Genomic DNA, 24,843 nt, shown 5'->3' on the forward strand with positions numbered 1-24,843 from the left:
TCTATTCTTAGTTTTCCAAGATTTTTTATTGTGAAGGATTATTGGATTTTTTCAAATGCTTGTTCTGCATCTATTGAGAGGATTACTTGATTTGTAATCCTTTATGCTGTTAATATGGTCAATCACACTGACTGATTTTTGAATGCTGACTTGACCTTTCATTCCTGAGATAAACCACATTTGGTCATGGTACATAACTCTTTACATACTGCTGGATTCAATTCACCAAAATTTTGCCAAGAATTTTTCTGTCTATGTTCATAAGAGATATTAGTCTGTGATGTTTTTCTTGAAATGTTTTTGTGAGATTTGGGTTTAAAAGTTTTTTTGTTTTTGTTTTTAGGGCCGTGACTGTGGCATTTAGAAGTTCCCAGGCTAGGTGTCGAACTGGAGCTGCAGATGCTAGCCTGTGCCACAGCCACAGCAACATGGGATCCAAGCCGTGTTTGCCACCTACACCATAGCTCATGGCAATGCTGGATCCTTGACCCACTGAACAAGGCCAGGGATTGAACCTGCATCCTCATGGATACTAGTTGGGTTCACAACCTACTGAGCCACAGCAGGAACTCCCTAAAAGTTTTGTTTGTTTGTTTTTAAAAATTTTTTGGCTGCACTCATGGCAGGCGGAAGTTGCTGGGCCAGGGATTGACCCTGTGCCATAGCAGTGACCCAAGCCATTACAGTAACAATGTGGGATCTTTAATCCACTGTACCACAAGAGAACTCCATAAACGTTTATATTTATTTATTTACTTACTTATTTTTGCTTTTTTTTTTTTTTTTTTTAGGGCCACACCTGTGGCATATAGAGGTTCCCAGGCTAGGGGTCTAGTCGGAGCTGCAGCTGTCAGCCTACACCACAGCCACAGCAACACCAGATCCAAGCTGTGTCTGCAACCTACATCACAGCTCACGGCAACACCGGATCCATAACCCACTGAGCGAGGCCAGGGATTGAACCCACAACTTCATGGTTCCTGTCGGATTTGTTTCTGTAGCACCACGACGGGAACTCCATATAAACATTTATTTTTAAATCAAAATTTAGTTTGTAATAAAACATATGCATAACTTAAAACATCAAATAGTGCTAGAAGGCTTGTGGAGTAATTATAATTAGCTTCAACTACAAGTAATAGAAAAAAACCAAATATCTGTGCTTAAACAAGATATACATATGTATGTACGTATATATATATATGTATATATATATATATATTTTTTTATGTAAAAGCAGTCTGAGGGGAATGGAGTCAAGCTGGTGTGGTAGCTTCACTGTGTTAACAGAGACTCGGGCTCATTTTCTTTTCCTGCTTATCCTTAAAGTCAAGTCATATTCCAAGGTGGCTTCTAAAGCCCCATTCATCAAGGACATATTCCATGCCATCAGCGAGAGAAAAGGGGGAGAAAAGAAAAAGAGTGTCTGCCTCTCACTTGAAAAATATATATATACATATGTCTCAAAATATTTCTCAAAAAATTATATATATAGTATCTCTCTCTCTGCCCCTCTCTGTCTCTCTCTCTATATATATAATATACTATTTTTCAGATTATTTTCCCTTATAGATTATTACAAAATACAAAGTATTTTTCCTTATGCTATGTAGCAGGTCCTTTGTTGGTTATCTATTTTACATATAGTGTTTATATGTTAATCCCAAATTCCTAATTTATCCCTCTCTCTACCTTTGGTAACTGATAAGTTTGTTTTCTATATCTGTGGGTCTCTATCTGTTTTGTAAATAAGTTCATTTATATTATTTTTCAAAAAGATTCCAGGAGTTCACTTGTGGAGCAGCAGATTAAGGATCTGGCATTGTCACTGAAGTGGCTTGGGTTGCTGCTATGGCATGGATTCAGTTTCAGGACTGGGAACTTCCATATGCTGTGGGCGAAGCCAAAAAAAAAAAAAAAAGATTCCACATATAAGCTATGTCATATGATATTTATCTTTCTCTGTCTGGCTTACTTAACTTAGTATGATAATTTCTAGGTCCATCCATATTTCTGCAAATGGCATTATTTCATTCTTTTTAATGGCTAAGTAGTATTCCATTGTGTATATATACCACATCTTCTTTATCTATTCCTCTGTTGATGGACATTTAGTTGGCTTCTATGTCTTGGCTATTGTAAATCGTGCTGCAATGAACTTTGGGGTTCATGTATCTTTTCAAATTATGGTTTTCTCCAGCATATACCTGGGAATGGGATTGAAGGACCATATGGTAGGTTTATTTTTAGTTTTTTAAGGAACCTCCATACTGTTCTCCATAGTCTGCCTCTCACTTTTGAAGAGCCTTTCAGAAGTCCCACATGACACTTCTAAATATATGTCCTTGGCCATCCTACTGTCATACGACCATGTCTAGTTTCGAGGAAGGTTGGGAGATATAGTCTTTTAACCCAGGATCTACTGAGGAAGAAGAAGAGGATGGATACAAACATTATGCTGAGCCAAAAAGGCCAGGACTCACAAAGTGTACACGCTGTATGATTCCATTTACATGAAACTCTGGAAAAGCCAAATTTAATTTCTGGTGACATTACTGATTACAGGCCAGGATAGAACGGGATGGGATAAAAGGAAACTCTGGGGAATGAGGGAAATGTCCTCTAACTGTATGTTTTAAGTGGATGTGTATATAAATTACCCCTCAATAGAGTTAATTTTTCTAAGTAGTAGAACATCCGAGCAACCATCACAAAACGACTCAAAGTATCTTTACATGATTTAAATCGGAATGCACATAATGACTTTGGATCTTGGTTTTTTTTTTTTTTCACTTAACATTACACTAAAAGTTTTCCATATTCCTTCATTAATTTTCATAATTACATTTTATTTTTTTTATTATTATTATTATTTTTTGTCTTTTGTCTTTTGTTGTTGTTGCTATTTCTTGGGCCGCTCCCGCAGCATGTGGAGGTTCCCAGGCTAGGGGTTGAATCGGAGCTGTAGCCACCTGCCTACGCCAGAGCCACAGCAACGCGGGGTTTTTTTTTGTTGTTGTTGTCTTTTGTCTTTTGTTGTTGTTGTTGCTATTTCTTGCATAATTACATTTTAAATGACTCTATAATATTTTGGGAATTGAAAATGTAATAGATGATTCCAGCAGAAAAAAAAAAAAAAGTCAGAAAGATCCCACAGAGTAAAAACTAATTCTTCTCCCCAACTCTGACTTCTAAGGCCCCTTACTTAGGAAGCAGGGGACAATCCAGTTTCTTGCATGGACATCCAGAAATACTCTATGCACATAAAGACATAGATGTGAGCATCTTTCCTTCTCCTTTCAGACCCAAAGAAGACAATACGAGATTCTGGCTTTTTCCCACAATATAATGTGCGTACCATCCCATGTTCATGCATTGAAACAGGCCTCACTCTTTTTAACCACAGCATGTGATCTATAAACTGAACCAATATTGATAAACATTTAGGGTTTTCCCAGTTTTTTTTTTTCTTACACATACCACAAGATATAATGTTGAAGTTTTGACTCAGCTATAACGTTGCAATAGAGGCTACCTTCTAAAGGAAGTGCTAGCCTGTACAAAAAATATTACCACAAAAGTTGCTGAAAGTTGGTTGCCTGACCATTGAAACCTCTCCGCTACACTGAGGGTATAAAAGGGATCGGTGGGGGCTTCCTCAGCCCCCTAAAGTCAAGAGAGACTATTCAACAGGTAACTCAAAGGGCACGATATAGGCCCCTACGGGCCTATGGGGGACACAGCGAGCTGGGGTCTGACTGCTGCCTGGGAAACACTGAGAAGGGAAGAAATCCTGCAGTGCTGCCTTAAGGGAGTGAGGTCACGTGGCTGCTGCCTGTGCTCGACCTGTGTGCTCAGGATTCTTCTGGAGAAAATTACACAAGTGTGGACTTCCCCTTGTGGCTCAGCGATATTGAACCCAACTGGTACCCATGAGGATGCAGGGTCACGGCATTGCCGTGAGCTGTGGTGTAAGTCACAAAGGCAGCTCAGATCTGGTGTTGCTGTGACTGGGGTGCAGGCCAGCAGCTGCAGCTCCGATTGACCCCTAGCCTGGGAACCTCCATATGCTGCAGATGCGGCCCTAAAAAGACCAAAAAAAAAAAAAAAAAAAAAAAAAGAGAGAGAGAGACAAAATAATTGCAGGTTTTCCCGAGCAGGTGTTGGCATTAAGTCTGTGCCAGCTTTATCCCTGCCCCCCTTCCTTTTCTTCCTTTGGTCTGGCAGCTGGGGGCTCAGAAGGCCAGCTTTGATCTCCTTGCCCCATGAATCATAGCCTGTTTCTCTCATGTTCTCAACACAAGTCAGGAGCAGACAGGTCAGGACCTCTGGATTGGGCCTAGGTCCAGCTCTCAGCCTGGTTCCTTGCCTTTGACCCTCAGCACACCCACCTGTGGGCTGGGCTGAAATGGAGACACGTGGGTCCCTGTGCTGAGCCTAAAGGGCTTCTCTCTTCCTTCCTACCACCCTCATCAAAACAGGTGCTTCCTCTCAAAGGGTCCAAACTCTCACCCCCTGAAGCACACTACCTTCCCAGGAGAACCCACCGTCTGGGCTTCTTCCCTCTCATTGCTCCTCCTGATCTAGAAGCCAGCCGCCAAGGTCATGAGATGCACACCCCCTATGGGATCTGTCCTATATAGGCATTGGGTTGCTCCCTCTCTGTCCATCTCACCTTCAATTAAGCCCAGAACAAGGCACATGCTCAGAGAGGACCAGCCCATTAACAGCCTGGGAAGCAAAGCAAAACTCTGCCAGGAAAGTCACTACCCACGAAGACAGCCTCCAGCATGGCGCTTCTCGAACTTGAATGTGCACTGGAAGCACGTGGGATCTTGCTGAAACATCTTGACCCAGGAGATATGGAGCCTGCATTTCTAACAAGACCTCAACTGGTGCCAATGCTGCTGGTCTGTGGACAAAACTCCGCATTGCAGACTTAGTCCATTCCAAAGGTAAAGGGGATTTTTAAAAAGTCATTCTTTGGGGAGTTCCCTGGTAGGTTAAGGATTCAGCCTTGCTGCTGCCGTGGCTCCAGTTTGATCCTTGGCCTGGGAACTTCTGCATGGTGTGGGCAAGGTCAAAGGCATTCTTTGGGATCATCTCATCAGGTAGGGAGAGCCGTCGGCACGCAGTTATTTAGATATTGTAAAGCACGAGGGCTTTTATTTCATTCAAGGACACGTGCGATCATGGAGTGGAGTGACAGAGAGTTAAAAAAGAGGGTCCCGTGAATCTGCTGCAAGGAAGGAAGCATGGAGACGCACAGGTCTGTTTTTCTGCTGCAGGTGAGGGCCTCGAAACAGCTTGAAAATGCCCGATTCTTACCCACAGGCCAGGCTGCTATGACTGATTCTCTTTTTTTTCCCTTGACTACAAGGGCCATGTTTAGGGGTGTTTCTAGCCCTCCTTAAAAATGTGCTTACATACGCACTGAATAAATGAAGAAAGAATTGGATTAGTCCACTTAGAAATTAGTTTCCTCATTGTACGAAAGTAAACTCAGGTCCCCCCACTGCACTGTCACAAAGTCTGTGCACTGTTCAGTTAAACGATTCTTTCCCAGAACCTATGTCAGGCTTGCACTCCTGTCCTTCTTGTGCCCCTGCACACCCAGGGGTTGCTCAGAGTTGGGTGAATGTGCTTTCCTGAGCGAGGCTGGGCAATCACTGTTTGTTTTTTTTTTTTTAATTTTTTTATTACTCAAATGAATTTATCACATCTGTAGTTGTATAATGATCATAACAATCTGATTTCACAGGATTCCCATCCCACAGCCCAAGCACACCCCCCCACCCCCCAAACTGTCTCCTCTGGAGACCATAAGTTTTTCAATGTCTATGAGTCAGCATCTGTTCTGCAAAGAAGTTCCGTCTGTCCTTTTTTCAGATTCCACATGTCAGTGAAAGCATTTGATGTTGGTGTCTCATTGTATGGCTGACTTCACTTAGCATGATAATTTCCAAGTCCATCCATGTTGCTAAAAATGCCAGTATTTTGTTCCTTTTAAGGGCTGAGCAATATTCCATTGTGTATATGTACCCCATCTTCTTGATCCGCTGCTCTGTCGATGGACATTTATGTTGTTTCCATGTCTCGGCTATTGCAAATAGTGCTGCAGTGAACATTGGAGTACATGTGTCTTTGCGAGTCATGGTTTTCTCTGGATAGATGCCCAGGAGTGGGATTGCTGGATCAAATGGTAGTTCTATGCTTAATTTTCTGAGGAATCTCCTTACTGTTTTCCACAGTGGTTGCACCAATTTACAATCCCACCAACAGTGTACTAGTGTTCCTTTTTCTCCACACCCTCTCCAGCACTTATTGTTTGTAGACTTTTGGATGATGGCCATTCTGGCTGGTGTAAGGTGGTACCTCAGAGTGGTTTTGATTTGCATTTCTCTAATGATGAGTGATGTTGAACATCTTTTCACGTGTTTCTCGGCCATCTGTGTGTCTTCTTTGGAGATCTGTCTGTTTAGATCTTCTGCCCATTTTTGGATGGGGTTATTTGTTTTTTTGGTATGGAGCTGCAGAAGGTGTTTATAAATTTTGGAGATTAATCCCTTGTCAGTGGATTCACTTGCAAAGATTTCCTCCCATTCTGTGGGTTGTCTTTTCGTGTTGTTTAGGGTTTCCTTTGCTGTGCAGAAACTTTGAAGTTTGATTAGGTCCCATGTGTTTATTTTTGTTTTTGTTGTCAACACTCTAAGAGGTGGATCTGAGAAGATGCTGCTGTTGTTTATGTCAGAGAGTGTTTGGCCTATGTTTTCCTCTAAGAGTTTTATAGTGTCTGGTCTTATATCTAGGTCTTTAATCCATTTGGAGTTTATTTTTGTGTATGGTGTTAGGGAGTGTTCTAATTTCATTCTTTTCCATGTGGCTGTCCAGTTTTCAGGCTGGGCAGTCACTGTTGCTGCCCTGCAAGGACAGCGGGTAATGGCATGCCTGTCATCACCTCCCTCTGCCTGCACTAGGTGGGGTGGGATGCAGGAGGACACACAGGGAAGCTAAGTAGAAGCTTTGAAAGGCTGCCAAGCTAACTGCTGCGTGGTTTCTCTCTGAGTCATCAGGGCAGGGATGAGCTTGGAGGAGAGGGGTTTTGCTGCCAGTTTTCTGGTCTCTCTGGGTCTAAGTGGATGCAATTGGCTCTGCAGACTGGCAACCAGCCCTGTGGCTACCACCTCATTTGCATCATGATTTACGTGGCTGGGTCTTGGACACTCACGGGTAGGCATTTTTCTGAAAGGTCTAGGCAGATACACATTTTAGGTCTATCCATGCAGTAAGAGCTCTTTGCAGTGATGGAGGATCAGGGAACTCGAATTTTGGCTGTTTCCTCCTTTGTGCACTTGTATCTGCAGTGTCAGCTGCTAAGGCAGGCACGGCCATGCAGCCAGAGCTTCTCGCTAGGGTCCACCTATGAAAGGCTTCACATGGGGCCCTTGATGTTGGAGAGGAGAGAACATAAAGAGAACTGGTAACAACTGGTTTTTGAGGAAATGACAGTCTGAGGCAGGAAGAGAAGCAAAGAAAGATCCCGAGAACTGATGAAGGAACTTCTGTGCAAATGGGTTTAGGGGGCACCAGGGCACAAGGTCGTGACCAAGGAGAGAGCAGAGGTGCTGTGGCCTGGGGGTGGAGGAAGCAGAGGAGGATTAGCTGTGTCCTCTAGGGAGTTACTTACCTCCCTAGGCCTTAATTTCCCCTGGACAGCGAGACAGAAACACCTGCCCACTCAGTCGCTTTGAGGAGTGAGATAATGACTATGAAATGCCTGGAGCAGCATCTGCTCTCAATGGCATCTGTCATAGGAATGACTGCTGCCAAGAGTATGGACCTGTCGCCCAACCATGAGGCTGTCCACTGTGAGGAAGGCCTGCTGGGCGCTCCCTCCTGCCTCCAAACCTTGGGTTGTCCTTGGAATCTGCATCACCAATGAATGGCAGGACAGAGGGCAAGGTACCACCAAACAGGACAGACAAGAAGGAGGCTGAGAGGGCCACTTGAGGGAACAGTGGGGACTGCAGCCTCAGGGACAGAGAGCATAACTCACTTCCCACCCCCCGGCCAGCGGCTGTGATGAGCTGCAGGCTGAGGGGCTGCATGGCGAGTCATTAAGAGCACAGAGCCAAACTGGATTCAAATCTCAGCACTGTCATCATGTGTATGCCCTTGGGAAAGTGAATTAAGCTTTCTGTGTCTCTCTTTCTTTTGTTTTTGTTTTTGCTTTTTAGGGCTGCACCTGTGACATATAGAGGTTCCCAGGCTAGGGGTCGAATCAGAGTTGCAGCTGCCGGCCTACACCACAGCCACAGCAGCATGGGATCTGAGCTACATCTGCCACCTATGGCATGGCTTGCAGCAATGCTGGATCCTTAACCCACTGAGCAAGGCCAGGGATCGAACCCATATCCTCACAGACACTATGTTGAGTTCTTAACCAGCTGAGCCACAATGGAATCTCCCTGTGCCTCTGTTTCTTGATCTGTCACATGATGTCATAAAAGTACCTACCTTGAAGTGCTGTTGTGAGAATCAGTGTAGTTAAGACATACAAAGTGGTTGGAAGAGTGTCTGACACAGAGTCAACACCATTAAAATAGAGCAGGGCCCTGTGGGGCTTCTGGGCACAAAGGCTTTCTTGTTTTTAGGAAATGGGCTTCATTCAGTCTGCATGGCCTTCCCTGAGTTCCAAGGGGCAGATTCAGACAGTTGCGGATCAGGGAAGGGAGGGCATGCAGAGACCAGGGAGGAAGAGCCAAGAAACAATAGTCCAGTCTTGGGGCAGGACCCTGGCTCCCTCTCAAGGGAAACACATAAGGATGTAGGCATCTTACACACCTAAGAGAAAAGTCATACGTCTTATGCTTCTTTTAGAAACGAATACTTTAAAATGGAACTGCATGGAGCCTTCCTTGTGCTTCTCTCTAGTTTGATGGCATCCTAAACACAGTCACCTAAAGATTAGGCACCCTGAGCACAGTTGCCTGTGGTTTGAAGATTACAAGCACACGATGTTTTTCAGGAACTTTCCTGGTTTGTTCTAATCTCTGATCCATATTCCCTTTTCACAAGAATGGTTATTCCAGGCAGTAACCCTGGGACCACCCCAGGATCACGTGAGATCTCCTGGCGCCAGCTTCCATCATTAAGATTCCCCCTAAGAAAGAAGAATGCATGTTTGCCCCAATCCTGATTCTTATCTGAAACCCTGTTTTTCTCCTTTTAGACTCTAAAACTCCCTGCACTTCTTCCCCAAGGGAGGGCACAATCTTTTTAAGGCATTAGCCTGCTGTGGTCTCCTCTGCCTGGCAAAACAATAAAAGCTATTTTTTTTTTCTCCTTTACTCAAAACGCTGGCTCCAAGTTTCTATTCAGCACCGGTGGAGTCACTATAGCAGACATTATAATAACACAAAATCTTGAAATTCTGTGAGAATTAGCAGAATTTGACACAGAGACATGAAGTGAGTATATGTTATTGGAAAAATGGTGCCAATAGACTTGCTTGATGCAGGGTTGCCACAAACCTCCAATTTGTAAAAAACACAGTACCTGTGAGGTAAAATAAAATGAAGTGCAATGAAAAATAAAATTACATATATAATTATATATATAATTATAATTATATATATCTAAAATTATAATTTCATGTGTGTGTGTGTGTGTGTGTGTGTGTGTGTATTCACACATACATCTTGCTCAGGTTAAAGGAGGGAGAAGGACACCAAGCCCGAGACCCTGGTGGTCCCCTTTCTCCTGAGGCATCCTTACCTAGCCTTAGCTCTGGGGAGCCCTGTTTGTAAATTACCAGTCTGCTCCATGGGAAACTGTGCTGCAATGTTTACTATTTCATTTTGATGCGGAAAAAAAAAAAAAGAAAAGAAAAGAAGGAAGTGAGATAGTTTCTTATGACCTTTTGGACAATTTGCTAATTGTTGATGGCCACTAACTGCTAAAGAATGAATATTCATTACAACCTAACAGGGAAGAACCAATCAAAAAAAATCAAAATCCTATTTACCTTTCTATTATATAAGATAAGCTTTGTGAGAAGTTCCCCAGTGGCTCAGGGGGTTAGGATCTGGTGCTGTTATTGCTGTGGCTGGGGTCACTTCTGTGGCATGGGTTCAGTCCCTGGCCTGGAAACTTCCTCATGCCATAGGCATGGACAAAAAAAAAAAAAAAAAACATTGTGAGTTTAAGTAAAATTTTGGTCTTAAATATTACTGACAGGATTTCATAGTTTAATGTGGGTCCTTGATGTTACATGTATAAGAAAAAAAATTCAAACGCCATTTTGGAACAGTTTTAACCAATTATCGACATAACCTCTATATCGGCTGCCTCCATCTCTCCCATACCAGAATTCCTTGTTCCTCAAACTGCCTCTACTTTCTTGTTTCTTGTCTTTCTCCTTTCATGTTGAACCCTCTTCCTCCTCAACTCTGAGCTCTACGAAGCCTCTTAGGACCTACTTAGTCCAAACCCTGTAGCACTATGTCAAGCACAGGCTGCTCTGGGTTAGAATCCGGACCTGGCTCCCCCAGGGAGGAGGTAAAGCGGTGTCTGTGTCACTTCATACTTAGTGGTCAGCCTGTGTGAGGGCAGTGGCTCCGAATAACTTCCCCTGGTCTGCTCTAGCTCTGCCTGGTACCTAAAATGCCCTCTTCTAAAATAATTAAAATTTTATAGCCCTGTTGGTATAAAGCCAAATATATTAATATCATATATTAAGACATTTTCTTAGAGACTTAAAAATTCATTTTTTTTCTTTTTCTTTTTTTTTTTTTTTTGGCTTTTTAAGGCTGTACCCACTGCATATGGAGGTTCCCAGGCTAGGGGTCAAATTGGAGCTGTAGCCGCAGGCTTACATCACAGCCACAGCCGTGCTGGATCTAAGCAGCATCTGCAAACTACACCACAGCTCATGGCAACGCCGGATCCTTAACCCACTGAGCAAGGCCAGGGATCAAATCTGCAACCTCGTGGTTCCTAGTCGGATTTGTTTCCACTGTACCACAACAGAACTCCTTTTTTCTGATTTAAAAAAAAAACAAAGCAACATTTTTGTAAGACTCCCAAAGTACTATGGGCCCTTGACACCATGCAGATGTATAAGGCTAGCTAGATGGACTGGGCAATTTACTTGACTTCTTTGGGTTCAGTTTTATCATTTGTAAAATGGGAATAATAATAGGACCCAACTGAGAAAATTAAAGGTTAGATATTACTAATATTTGTTTGTATTGCACAGTTTAAAACAGGGAAATGCAAGGGACAGAATCTTAATTTCTTCTTGTGCTCTGAGCCAATCTCAAATCTAGTGCTTTCTTCTTGGCAAAAGCAGACTTCCTATTTCAAAGGAAACGCATGACAAAACCCAAATGACACCAAACCCCAGAGCCTTTCCAAGACATCCAAGGACTCCTGCCAAACACCAGCTTGATGAGTCCATAGCAAATGAATCAGAGACACACGGCTTAGAGTCCTTCTCAAAGTCCCAAGAGGGAAAGAGGAAGATGAGGACTTGAGTGCACTGGCTGCGCCAGCCTCCTCTGCCAGCTGAGCAAGACATCAGATCGCCCAAGAGCCCCCCAGCCTTCCTTGCCCTGGGCTGGACTCACATGTGTTTGACTGTGTCCTGGCCCAGAGGGTAGATGGCCGTAAGGAACGCTGACAAGAAAATAACCAGGGCACCCAAAACTAGTATTTGGTTATTGCTTAATCCTCAACCTCTAATCCATTCATTTCCCAGCTGCAAACAGGTAGGGTTTCTAAGAAAGATACGGGAGGGAGGAGGAGGGGAGGACTGACTCTCTGGATGATGTTTTCCAGGAAACTCAGCAGGCTTCCCGAGAGATATCACACACGGGAACGTTCCCAGGGCTGGCAGGGGAACTCTGGAGTGACTCAAGTGAGGACCTGAATCAGGAAAGGGGGGGTGGTTATGGCCTAAAAACCACACCCTCCTCTCACTTTGTCAAACAGCATCCGTTTTAATTACGGCTTCACCCACTCCCCCCACCCCAACACCGCCCCAAACCCGGAAGGCTTCCCAAATGAACTAGAAGCTCTTTCCATCCCAAGTCACTCTCCACTTCCAAGACTCTCATTTGCACAGTGTGATTTTATTGACCCCGGAGTGATCTGCGAACAGCTTCACCAGGGTCTTTCTAATGGAATCCAAAGAGCTGGATCACAGATTCTTTAAAGATCTGCTCAAGATCCAGCTTGGTCGCGACCCCAGAGCCAATCTGTCAGACAGTCAGTCGATGCATATGGAATGATCACACACAGCTAGCAAGGCCTTTTGCCACGTTAGTGTAAGACAGAGAGACTGAAGAAAGATCCGACTCTTAGAGATGAAGAAGTCAGGAAATATATAAATAATAACAACGCGAGAAACAAACATCTACAACCTGACTTGTCAACCCACGTGGTCATGCCCAGCACACCTCTTTTTTTTTTTTTTTTAATTTTATGGCTGCACCCATGACATATGGAAATTCCCAGGCCAGGGACTGAATCCGAGCCGTAACTGAGACCTATGCCTCTGCTGTGGCAACACCGGCTCCTTTAACCCCCTGTGCCGGCCATGGCTCGAACCCACATCTCTGCAGCACGAGTCAATGCAGTCAGGTTCTTAACCCACTGTGCCACAGCGGGAACTTGCCACACTGTCTTGATCTGGCTAAGGTTCTAGAAGCCAAAGTTCTAGAGCCAGCTTCTTCTCCACCAAGCAGGTCTTTATATAGAACACAGAGTCTCTCCAATCCTAAGTGGAAACAAAACAAGCTTTAGTGCCACCCCTCCTTCTAGACCAGCCCCCCACCTCAGCCACAGGGAGCAGGAGGGACTCCCTAACCTAGAGGAGAATAAAAGGCTCTCATCCCTCAAAACTGGGCACCAAGCACCCCACAGCAGAGAAGGGGAGCACTCAGCAATTGCACCTGCCGCCCTAGGTAAGAACTCAACTCCGGGAGAAGATGAGATGGATGCAGAATTGTAGCTGGAGGCTGTGGTTTGTTATGACCAACATGACCCACTCTAATTACCAGGCACAAAGTGAGGGCCTGCGCTGTGCACAGAGGTAGATAAGACAGCCCTCTGGCCAAGGGACATCCTATAAGAAAAATCAGCCAAAAGCACAAGGCTGTCTGCCCTGAATGCCAAAGGCCTGCTGGGCACAGTGTGTCAGAGGAAAAGAGAGTAAGAATAACATGTATTGAGCACTTCCTATGTGTCCAAGCACTATTCCTAATGATATGTACATAGGTAATTCTCCCAATAACCTATGAGGTGGGTACTAGTATTAGTCCCATTTTATGGATGAGAAGAATGAGTCTCAAGGAGATTAAAAAACTTGTTTGGCGTCACCTGATTTTTAACAGCAGATCCAGGACTTGCACTCAAAATTGCGCCTCACCAAGCATGTTTTTCTTAAAAGATGGGAAAGGACTTTGGGAATGAGAGGTGACAGAAGGCACTTATTTTTGATATCAAGAGGGAAATTCAATGGATGAGTTTTAAAGTAGAAGCACACCTTATAGTGAGGAGATGATTTTTGGGGTTTAGTTTTGCAGTAGTTAAAATCTTCAGGAGTTCCCTTCGTGGCGCAGTGGTTAATGAATCCGACTAGGAACCGTGAAGTTGCAGGTTCGATCCCTGGCCTCCCTCAGTGGGTTGAGAATCCGGCGTTGCCATGGGCGTTGCCGTGGTCTGTGGTGTAGGTCGCAGACACGGCTCGGATCCTGCATTGCTGTGGCTCTGGCGAAGGCCGGCGGCTACAGCTCCGATTAGACCCCTAGCCTGGGAACCTCCATGTGCCGCAGGTGCAGCCCTAAAAAACACAAAAACAAAAAACCCTTCAAATTGTGAGCATGCTTAAATTATAATTTAAGCTATATTCAATATCTTATAATGACCATATTCAATATCTTATAATGACCTATAATGGAAAATACTCTGAAAAAAGATATATATAGAAGTCAATCACTCAGTGCACCTGAAACCAACACGATGTTATAAAATATTGTTAAATCCACTATATTTCAATTTTTGAAAATTATAATATATGAGAGCAGTGGGCTGGGACAGGCTGGCTGGGCCGGGGAGGAGCTGAGGGGGAAAGAGGAAGGGAGGGCCAGGAAGGGAGAAACAGTTTTCCTGGGTGCTGCCTGAGAGTCACTGCGGAGTCCCAGGCCAGCCGCGGGGTCCTGCGCTCCCTGTAGAGGCCTCGGTTCCCCAGGCGGGAAGGAGGACGGAGGGGAGAGGGATCCCGGTGCCGTGGAAGTGGAAGAGCATTCTCAACGACCTCTTTCTGCGCCCTCGGGGTCGAGTCCTTTGCGAGGGCAGCTCTGTTCTGATGGGTCCCATCCCCCCAAGGTCCTGCGTCCTGGTCTTCGGTCCTCGGAGACGGTGTCAGGCAGGACCCCAGTCTCCTGAACCGCAGCGCCATCGTGTGGCCGCTGCCAGGTCCCTCTGGGGCACCTCTGGCTCAGGTGTCTCTCGCTCTTGCCACCCGCGCGCTGGTGGGTTCCAGCCGGCTGTCTTCCTGGGCAGGGAGCCGGGAGGGACAGTGGGCCTGGGTGCAGAGAAGCCAGGGCCAGATGTGCCTGCCTCAGAGAAGTGGCTTCTAGAGGGAAGTATATTCGAGGGAAAAATCCTTCCAGCCGGGCGAGCCAGAGCCCTGCCCCTTGCCTTGTGAGCGTTTGTCCCGGAGCCTCTCTGAGCCTCAGTTTTTTCTCCTCTGTAAAAGCGCCATAATGACGCTGGGTGGAGGCTAAATTGCAAAACCTCTAAAACAATGCCTTCAAGCAGTAGGAGCTCAATGCGTCATTGACGGTGTCGTCATCCTCCGTCACCACAACAGGTCTATTCAGCCAGGCTTGGGAAATACTCCATCTTTACCAGTCACTCCTGCCTCCCACGTGGGAAGCCCTCTGGGAACAAAAACACCCACTTCTGGGAGGTGTTTTGACAGTGGCGGGAAGGGCAATGGTGCAGGGGGTCCCGCAGACCCAGAGTTCCTTGCCAGGTGGGGATCTGGGCTGAGTCACTAACGTCTCTGAACTGGTTTCTCCTCTGTAAATCAGAGCTCTTAACCCCTGCTTCCTTAGGCTTTTGTGGAATTAAGTGAGGCGCTCAGGTAAAACACTGCACACACTGGATTTAGCATGCATTCATGTCGCCAGAGGACTTATTAAAATACTAGTCACTGGGCCATGCCGGGAGTTTCTGAATCAGTCCGTCTGGGGCGAGGCTCAAGAATTTGCCTTTCTAATTTGCATTTCAGGAGATGTTGCTACAGTCTGTCGGGAGTGGAGGGGGGCGAGCTTTGAGAAGGACTAATCTAGCATATACTAGGCCTTCAGTTAGTGTTCGCTGTGATTAATCCACCACCCAAGCACAAGTCATAAGGGAGAAGGAGGAGATGGGGGGAAATTGAACCCAAATCTAACCAGGCAAAAGCTGCAAACCCAACATCCAGCCATCAGTAGGAACAGTTCATTTCCACAAATGTTAATTGAATGTCTTCTCTCCATTTCTTCCATAGGCGCTATTGGGCAGTGCTTTACTCACACACATCACCGCATTCCATTAGCATTATAGTCTTTTTTTATTTCTCATCTTTTAGGGCCACATCCATGGCATATGGAGGTTCCCAGGCTAGGGGTTGAACCAGAGCTGCAGCCGCTCGCTGCCCTACGCCACAGCACACCAGATCTGAGCTGTGTATGCGACTCATAGCACAGCTCATGGCGACGCCAGATCCTTAACCCACTGAGCGTGGCCAGGGATCGAAACTGCATCCTCACGGATACCCGTCGGATTCATTTCCACAGAGCCACGACGGGAACTCCCATCATGGTCTTCTGAAGCGGGCAATGATCAGGAGAAAGGGACTCTCAGAGAGGCTGAATGATTGCAAGGGACACAGAATGCTGGAAGGCTGAGCTCAGGCAGCTGGAATCAGCTGACTGTGATTGGGGCCTGAAAATGCTGCCTCTCAGACACCTGAGCATGCATGCTGAGGCAGGGTGGGCTCCTGTGAACCTGCCCAGGCCCTGCCCCCTGACAGCCTCCGTCCTGTCTAAATTCCCACCACGAGTCCACTTTCTTTACCAGCTCTGCCTGCTTTGGGGCCAAGTGTGAGTCATCTCCCCCTTGCCAGGCTCACTGACTCTGCCTCTCTTCTCAGCCACAGGACCCTTGGTCCTTCCAGAGTGTGTCCTGGGTCTTGAACTCTGGCTGTTTGCTCTGGGCCCCAGTGCTCCCATCAAAAGGAGGAGGTCCTCGGGGTTTGGGGTAGAATCAGGAGGCCCACCCAGGTCGTCTCAGAAGAAGTCTCCCTCTTGCCCATCCTGGGCATCTGAGAGGCAGAGACCCAGCCATAGCAACAGCTCAGGAGGGAGCCCCTTGGAGGCCCAGCAGGAGCTGCAGCCCTCCGCGACTCAGCCCGGTGGGGAGAGAGGAGGGGCTTTAACTGCAGGGACACCGCCAAGGTTGCCTGCTCCAGGCCCCATATCCGTTGGAGTTTTTCTGGTTGGTGGGAGGAACATGGCCTTGAGAGCAAAAGGCCACGATTCGAACCAACCCTGGGTCCCTGCTACCAAAATAGCCGTGTGGTCTTTAAGGAAGTTGCAACGTCTTTGCCTGCATTTATTTCCTCATCTGCAAAGGGCTGTGTGGCCTGAACACATCTGTGTGCTTAAGCTGCTGGCACCTAAAGAGCGGTGAATGGCCCCGTTTTCCTTCCTTTGACATTTATCCGCAGCCTACGGTGAGCCTGTCCCTGGAGGTACGAGGCCTAGAGCCAAAGTCCACCCCTCCACCCCCCGCCCCCACAAGGAGCTTCCACTCACAGCCTGGCCCAGACAGGGCCATGGCAGGAGGTCTGAGATGGGATCTCGCTGGGGGTGTTGGGTACCAGAGTCCAGGCTGCTGGTCCAAGGGGCACCCGGTGTGTGAACTCTGCAGTGGGGTGACGAAAGCCTGCTCTGTGCCATCTGGGCTTGAGTCAGAGCTAATGGCCTGCTAATGGTTTTCAGAGCTTTGCCTTGGGGGTGTGGAGAGCGTGTGACTCACTGCTGGGCCAGCCAGAGTGGAGGGAGCCTCTTCCAGCCAGCAGTCTCTGCTCCTGGCACCTTTAGTTTCATGTTCCTTGGTTTATTCTTTTATTCATCCTGCAAACGCCTGCCAGGATCCCGGGGTGTGCTGAGCCCTGGGAACACAGGCCAGGGTGAGGAAGCCAGACTTGAAGGGGGAAGGACTGAAGTGGGTGGCCTCCCACCTGTCCTGAGTGAGGATGAGAGGAGAGGAGTCAGAGCGTTCCTCCAGGCTCTCGAGGCTCACCCCTTTCTCATGGGGTCAGGCCTGATGGAGGAGGAGTTCCTTAAGTTAATTGGGCTGAACTTGGCTCCTGCAGGGATGTGGGATGAGGGAGGAAACATGGAAGATAGTGCCTGGGGGACCAAGAGAAGGGTACAAGAGACAGATGGGGCCATGGAATTGGATTGGGGGGTGTGTGTCAATTTGGCTTCAGTTTAAGCGTTTTCTTGAGTTCCTTCCTTCCTCTTTCTTTTCCTTCCCTTCCCTTTCCTTGCCACACCAGCAGCATATGGAATTTCCTAGGCCAGGGACTGAATCTAAGCTGCAGCCACAGGTCACCTACGCCACAGCTGCAGCAATGCCAGATCCTTTAACCCACCGTGTTTGACAGGGAATCCAATCCAGGCTTCTGCAGCTATCTGAGCTGCTGCTGTTGGATTCTTAACTTACTACACCATAGCGGGAACTCTAGAGTTTCTTTCATTTTAGGAGATGAAAGGGAGTCAGGAAGCCCAGGATGGGGATCGTGGGGGATAAAAGCCAGGATAGAGGAGTGTTCTTGTGGCACAGTGGGTTAAGGATCTGGTGGTGTCACCGCAGTGGCTCAGATTGCTGCTGTGGCACAGGTTCAAATCCTGGCCGAGGAACTTTTGTATGCCACAGGCACAGCAAAAATAAAAAGCCATGATGGAGGGGGCAAATGTTCCCAAGGCCACAGCTCCCTCGATCGTTCTTCCCTGTTTCTCTGTCTCCAGCATCTCCCCTCCTTCTCTGGCCGTCCTGTCCATCCTGTTGTCTCTCCAATGCCTCCCCAACCCAGACCATCTCTGAAGCTCTCAAGAAATAGTTGAAAAGTACAATGACCCCCAAACCTGCACCCCTGCCTCTGCATCTGCTGTCCAGATTTTGCTTCAACGTTCTGCCTGAGATTTGCAAGCAGGAAAGAAGTCTTTTTCAGAAAAGAAAAAGAAGTTGAGGATTTGTGTTAGGAAGTGGAAGGAGGAAGGGACCTCGTTCACATTCAGGGGACGGTGACCCTGCACTGTGGCTGGTGAGGTATTAGTGGGACATCAACACCAACCCCAAATTCCACTCAAACCCTGCTGACTAGAGGTCCGATTAAAGGCTACCTGATGGATGGTGCGCGTGAAGTGATTTCTCTAAGGGGATTCAATAAACATCAGTTTTCTCCCTTTTGTCCTCCAAATTTCCTGAAAGTCCTAGACATTCCTCAGAACCACCGCCCTGCCCCACCCCCCATCACCTCTGTGGCCGTGGGTCAGCTTCTGACCTCCCGCCCAGCTCCCAGAGCCCAGAGGCGGTTAGGACCTTCGGAGTAGGGATGCTGGGTTCTTACTAGCCGTGGGAACTTGGGGAGTACTTAACATCTCAGAGTCTCAGTTTCCCCATCTGTCAAAGGAGGATAATATCTACCCAACGGGATGCCGTAAGGACTAAATGAGATAATGAGTGTGAAAGGCTTAACATGGTACCCAGAAGAGAGTAGGCTTTTGACAATGTCGCTCAATAATACCTGCAATAATAACTCTACTTGGATGACTTCCAATTAACTTGTACTCAATATTTCTTCCCCACAATCCAGCTCCCTGGCCTCACTTTCTAGTTCCCCTTGGTAGACGCAGCATGCCTCCTACATGTCCTTGGTGGCCTGGTCACCTAGATTCTATTCTCTTCCTTTCTCACGAGCTCCCTACCGTCTCCTCGTGCCCATGTTCAGCCCTTCGTTATGTCTCCTCTGGGCTCCCTGACATCAGTGTCCCCGTTCAGTCCCTCTCCACACAGCCACCAGATTGAGCTTTTGGACTATGTCACTCTCTTCCTCAGGAAGCTCCAGAGACTCCCTAGGGGCCACTGTTAATATAACTACGCCCTCCTTCCCCCGGTGGTTCAGGCCCTCCATACACTCTGCCACCCTCCCGGCTGCCCTTTGCCTCACCCAACTTCGCCCCTTGGAAGGGTCCTAACTGTTCCCACTGCCCTCTTGCTCCCCAGCAGAACAGGTTGCAGAGACTATCCTGGGTGGAAAAAGGAACGTTTTGATGCTACCCTCAACCCACCAATACACTGGTCCCCTCAGTCAAGGTTCTCCAGAACAGATTTGTATATAGAATGTCTGTATATATAAATGAATTGGCTCATGGAATTATGGAGGCTGGCAGCTCCATCATCTGCAGGGTGAGCTGGCAGGAGGAAGACAGGAATGCCAATCTACAGTTCCAGTCCGAAGGCCATCTGCCATAGACTCGGGATGAGTCAAGTGTTGCAGGTGAAGTCCACAGACGGTCGGTGGGAGAATTTTCTCTTACTTGGGGGAGGCTGGTCTTTCCTATTCAGGCCTTCCACTGATTGCATGAGGCCCACCCACGTTATGAAGGGCACTCTGCTTTGTTCAAAGCCCACCACTTTACATGCTAAACTCATCCGAAAACATCCTCACGGAAACACTCGGAATAACGTTTGACCAGACATCTGGGCATCCTGTGGCCAAGCCAAAGTGACCCATAAAATTAATTATCATGCCACTCGTTCCTCCCAAAGTCAATCCTCCTGAGAGGATCCTAAAAATTCATCCACCTTGAGGAGTACTACGGGACATTTTATCTCCTAGGAATATTTACATTGTATCTGTAATGGTGGAATTTCAGCACTGATTTCCCATGCAAAATAAGTATGATTTGGGGCGGTGGCTAGGGTAGGGGGGGTCTTTATGGAGCCTCTGAAAAAGATCACGGCCCACAGGCATCTCTGTCAGCTAGCTGCTGTCCATGACTGACATTTTCACTGGGTTCGGGTCACTCTCTGGCAGCTGTGCAGGGTACAAAAGCTAATTTCTAGCCTTTTTCAAGATCCCCTTGGTCCAAGCACAGCTGCAAGAAAAATTGTGAAGTATGCAAAATACAAGGCATGAAACCATCCAGAAACCACAAAGAGTACTCGTCTGTGAGAGGAAGAGGCCCTCACTGCCAGGCCAGTGGGAACTGGACACACATCTTGCCCTTCCTCAGCCTCTGGAGGTTCGGGTGTCTTAGTGCTTTCTGCTCTGCCTTTTTTGCCCCTCTGCCCATGTCCCTCAAATGCTAGGATCCAGGTTCTGTTCCCTGGCTCCCCCCCGGGGTCCTGCCCTGGGCACTCAGTCTCTTCAGGGTGTTGGGGAATCTGCTGTGAGGTAAAATTCCGGAAGCCCAGCTTCTGCTTCTGGCTCTGGCTCTGCATCTGCCACATCTGTTCTTCTATTACCAAGTGACTCACAGCTAGTTGATCTCTCAGGTCTCTTCTAGCTTCAACAACATGTGAATATTTGGGAAAACAGAGAAATTCACTGCCTCAGTATGTCAGGATGCTTCAGCTGCAACTATCCAAACACTTGGAATAAAGAACTAAACAACTCGAGCTGATGCATCACAGCAAACCCGCAAATCAGAGGGAGGTGATCTGAGAGATCATTGTGGACCCAGGCTCTTCTACCTTCTCTCCCTGACAACTTCACAGCTGCAACTGTTTTCTCTTATGGTGGAAAGATGGATGCAGTGGCTCCAAGCCTCCCTTCTCAAGCAGGAAGAAAGGGCATAAGGGTGCAATCATTGAAGAAAATCTTTCTCAGAAGCTCCTAGCAACTTCCTCTTGGGTTTCTTTGGCCAGACTTGGGTCACGGCTCTAACTTTTAACCCATCACTGGGCAAAGGGATGGGACTGACCAATCACGACCCATACCAGTGGATCCCAGTGGATGTACGAACAAATGAAGACTTGGGGTTCTATTAGCAAGAAAGGTTTGGAGTAGCTCTTGGGTGGGTTACTGATGGCTCCTGTCACAGCCAAGGGGGATGCTTTCAGGAGCAAGAAACAGTGTCTGGTTGTTGTACCCAAAAAGGGAAATTACTGGGAGGAAAATACTGGGTAGGCCTGGAGGATACAGGCAGGAAATAGCAGGAAGCTTCTGCAATAAATGCTTTTCAGCCAGAATGGCCTGATATAGACCCCTCAACCCTGGTAAAGAATTCTAGTGCTTCTGCACTTTGCACCACTTGTCAAGACTAAAGGCAGAAATATTGTTTTGAATCAGGCCGGGATTCAGCCCCACGACCTGGTCACCTGGGTGCAAAGAATAGGAGCATCTGGCCTGTTTAGTCTCCAGGGTAGCCACCTACCAAATCATCATATAGTGGGAGATTTTCTTCCGATAGGAGAGGCTGCACAGCCAACACAAAGCAGACAGCTAATATCCAGGAATTCGAAGAGCCTCTATTATGCCTGCGGTTCGGGAGATACAGTCCTTGGGAAGCAGCGGTTGGGCTTATTGAGTTCCACCATGATTAATTACCCGGAAGCAAAGTAATGACTTTGCAAGTCATATTAACTTGCAAGTAAGTTTAATTTCATTTCAGCACTAACATCTGTGTATGTCTGCTAAGTTTGCAGTGTGGTTAGCTGTTCACAACTTCAAGGAATGAGAAGAATATGGTTAAAAACAAACATCAAACGTTAGAAGGAACATCGTATCTCAGGAAGCTGAACTGGGGAGGAGTGTGATTTTAGCGCCCGTAACTGCAGCTGCTTTTCCCTGGGGTCTTTTCTACCGGGCCCCTCAGGGAAGACACTGATGGAAGCAAAGGCTCCCTAGGGGCCCAGGTTACATCTCCAGTGACTTGGTAATGGGTTCAGTTGGGAGGGCAGAAGGGTGCAGGTGGTCTTGCATTTTGCCAGTTCTGTTGAATTGCAGCAAAACTTCTAGCCATCCGCAGGACTGCCAATTAAAATGAGTTGAAGACAAGTTTGGACTGCATCGTGTCACCATCCCTGAACGCGGGGACCTGGGTGTAGGACGGAGGAAAAGACAAGGCAAAGGCACCCCCCCAAGCCAGGGATGCGCACGCGCACAGCGCACCAACCTGTGTGCGTGGGCAATGCCCCGGGTCAGGGCCGACTTCTCGCGATGTTTCCTGCAGTGAAGCAGGGTCTTGGTGCCAGGCCAGGGAGACTTGAGAATCCCGCGACGGCTGCTCCGGGCTCTGGGGAGGAGGAGGACCCCGTCTGCTGAGGTAATGGCCTGGATTTTAATGGGCGCTAAGTGACTTCTTTGCTAGACGCTTCAGGGTAGGATTCGTGCCCACCCTTGGGGACAGACGAGGTTCCCCTTCCTCAGGGCCCCACGGGGGAGGGGAAGGGCCAAATTTTCCTGCGCATCAAACGTCGCTTCCTGCATCCGCCGCACTGTAGACATTTCGGATATTTAGTATCTTTCCTCTCAGAGCACGCTCAGCCTTGACCAGGAAACTCAGCAATGGTGGTTGTCACATCACCTAAAAGGAACCTTCGTGTATTAATTAAACCTCTGACTGGAGTATTCAAATCCCATCCCTATGCAATTTTAATCCTCTTGGGTAAAGCATTTCCCCCCCGACCCCAGCCGGCATATCAGGCCCGCTAAACAGCCTCCTGAGGGACCAGCAGGTCTCTGACCAGGTCTCTGACCACGACCGCCAGGGGAGGGGTTGACCCCCGGAGCTCAGGTCACCAGGCCTTCGGCAGCAGCTGCACACAACTAAAGGGGAGAGGGGAGAGCCCCCCCTCCTGCCACCCGAACGCCTCTGAGACTCAGGAACCCAGCTGAGCGCCTCCCTCTGCCCTGGCATACCCCTCACCCACTCCCCCCCCCATCCTCTTCTTGCCCCAGTAGAGAGTCACGGCTGTGTGACAGCTTGGTTTCCATCGGCCCAGGCCTGCTCCCTTCAAAGACTCCTTTCCTGACTGCCCTGCCCCCACTCGACCTTGCACCCCACACTCACCCTCTGCCCACCGTCATCAGGGCAAGGCTTTTATTTCCGTCCAGACACCGCACTTCTTCCCTTGGCGATCTGTTTTCCTGGCTTAGAGGCCAGCTCTGGTGTTTATTCAGCCTGATGTCCCTGGACTGCAGATGTGAGGTGTGGTAAATGGAGGGGGAAGGAGATAAAGGTAGCCTTTCCCATCCGTGTATGACATTCCTTCCAGCTTTTCTCTTTCCCGGTGCATTCCTTCGTTTGTTCCTTCATTCATTCGTCAAACATAAGTGGCTCATCCATCACAGTCAGGTGCTATGAAAGCTGTTGGGCATGAAAGAAGATGGGTAGGACACACTCCCTGCTCTCAAGAAGCTCACAGTCTAGTAGGACAGGAGTTAGAGGCCCCCAAGCAGGTGGTTACAATACAATGTAGCAAATGCAGTGATAAGCCTTACAGGAGCCCAGGGAGGAGCACTGGACCTGGGTGGGGATGTAGCTGAATCCTAAAGGTTGAAAAGGCATTAGCCAGGGAAGGTGGGGTGGGGATGGGGGGGTCAAGGGACAGAATGGTGTCCTGGGGGAGGGGACTGCTCGAGTAAGAGCCTGGAGACCAAAAGTCACAGGTGTGTCCTGGGAACTGAGGCCGGACTGAAAGCCATTGGAGTTTGGAGCAGGGAAGGGTTTATTTCAGGGTCATGCAAGGGGACAGGCGATTCATACCCCCCTCCCCCACCTTGGACTCCCCTAACTTTTTTTTTTTTTTTTTTTTTTTTAAGGGTAACACCTGCAGCGTAGGGAAGTTCCCAGGCTAGGAGTCAGATCAGAGCTGCAGCTCTCGGCCTACACCACAGCCACAGCAACTCAGGGTCCGAGCTGTGACCTCGGCCTATACCACAGCTCACTGGCAAAGCCAGATTCTTAACCCACTGAGTGGGGCCAGGGATCAAACCCAAATCCTCATGGTTACTAGTTGGGTTTGTTACCACTGAGCCAATTGGGAACACCCCCTTGTTTTTGAAAAGCATTTTTAAAAGCCAGGTGAGGGAGGGGGTTGCAGGGCAAGGGGTCGGCTCATGCACAGTTCTCTGATTGGCTGATGCTGAGTTGACACGGTGGTGTCACAGGAGTTAACATTTTCATTCCTTAGGCTCCAGGAGGCCTGGGGGCTGTGGGCTCATGGTCATCACCTAGTTAACATCTTCCACTTGTGGGTGGGACTGGGGCGTTTCCCATGTGTAAAACATCTCAGGAGATGCGCAGCAGATACCCACATCTAGGCACCTGAGAGAGGAGCCAAAGCAGAGGATGTGGGGGAAGGGCCTATCCTGGGAAGTTCCCCGTAGGATCCTGCTGGGTAGCAAAGGTAGTTTAGAGTTGCTGGACCTTAAGAGGTGAGCCGTGAGGCCCAAGCTGCTACAGCACCTGAGGGCGTTTTCCTGCTGTAGTTGTTAGGGGACCATTGACCGAAACTGCCCACTTTGGCAAGGCCTAGCCGCTTGCGTGAGTTGTCTCACACTAGGAGGCCCTGATAAGGAACAAACAGGGTGCTGCCCTGAAGACTAACCGGGAGGATTTGGGAGGGGCTGATAGAAGGAGGGGTCACCCAGCCTCCCAGGATCCTTGATTCTAGAATCCATCTTGGCTGAGAGGTTCATGCACCACCAAGGAGGACCCTGGGCCAGGCCAAATATGGGCCAATCAAGACAATTAGCCAGAAATGACC

At 47.9% G+C, this 24,843-nt stretch overlaps 1 protein-coding gene across 3 annotated transcripts in view; it reads left to right on the forward strand.

The window, feature by feature from the left end:
- Window positions 1–4,667: 4,667 nt before the first annotated feature.
- Window positions 4,668–24,843, forward strand: part of LOC102164427 (uncharacterized) — a 219,616-nt gene continuing 199,440 nt past the window's right edge. Inside the window, exon 1 of one of the 3 annotated variants that reach the window (XM_084978082.1) lies at window positions 4,668–4,955. The gene's annotated coding sequence lies outside the window, so the exon portion shown is untranslated. Of the gene's footprint in view, window positions 4,956–21,775; window positions 22,398–24,843 lie in introns of those variants that run through there. The other 2 variants (XM_084978080.1, XM_084978081.1) reach the window with 2 other exon arrangements.

The sequence above is a fragment of the Sus scrofa genome, chromosome 9 (genome assembly GCF_054392235.1).
Source record: "Sus scrofa isolate SSC_HxYL_T2T_F1_AM1 chromosome 9, Sscrofa_HxYL_maternal_Yorkshire_Landrace_v2.0, whole genome shotgun sequence".
Taxonomy (NCBI): Eukaryota; Metazoa; Chordata; class Mammalia; order Artiodactyla; family Suidae; genus Sus; species Sus scrofa.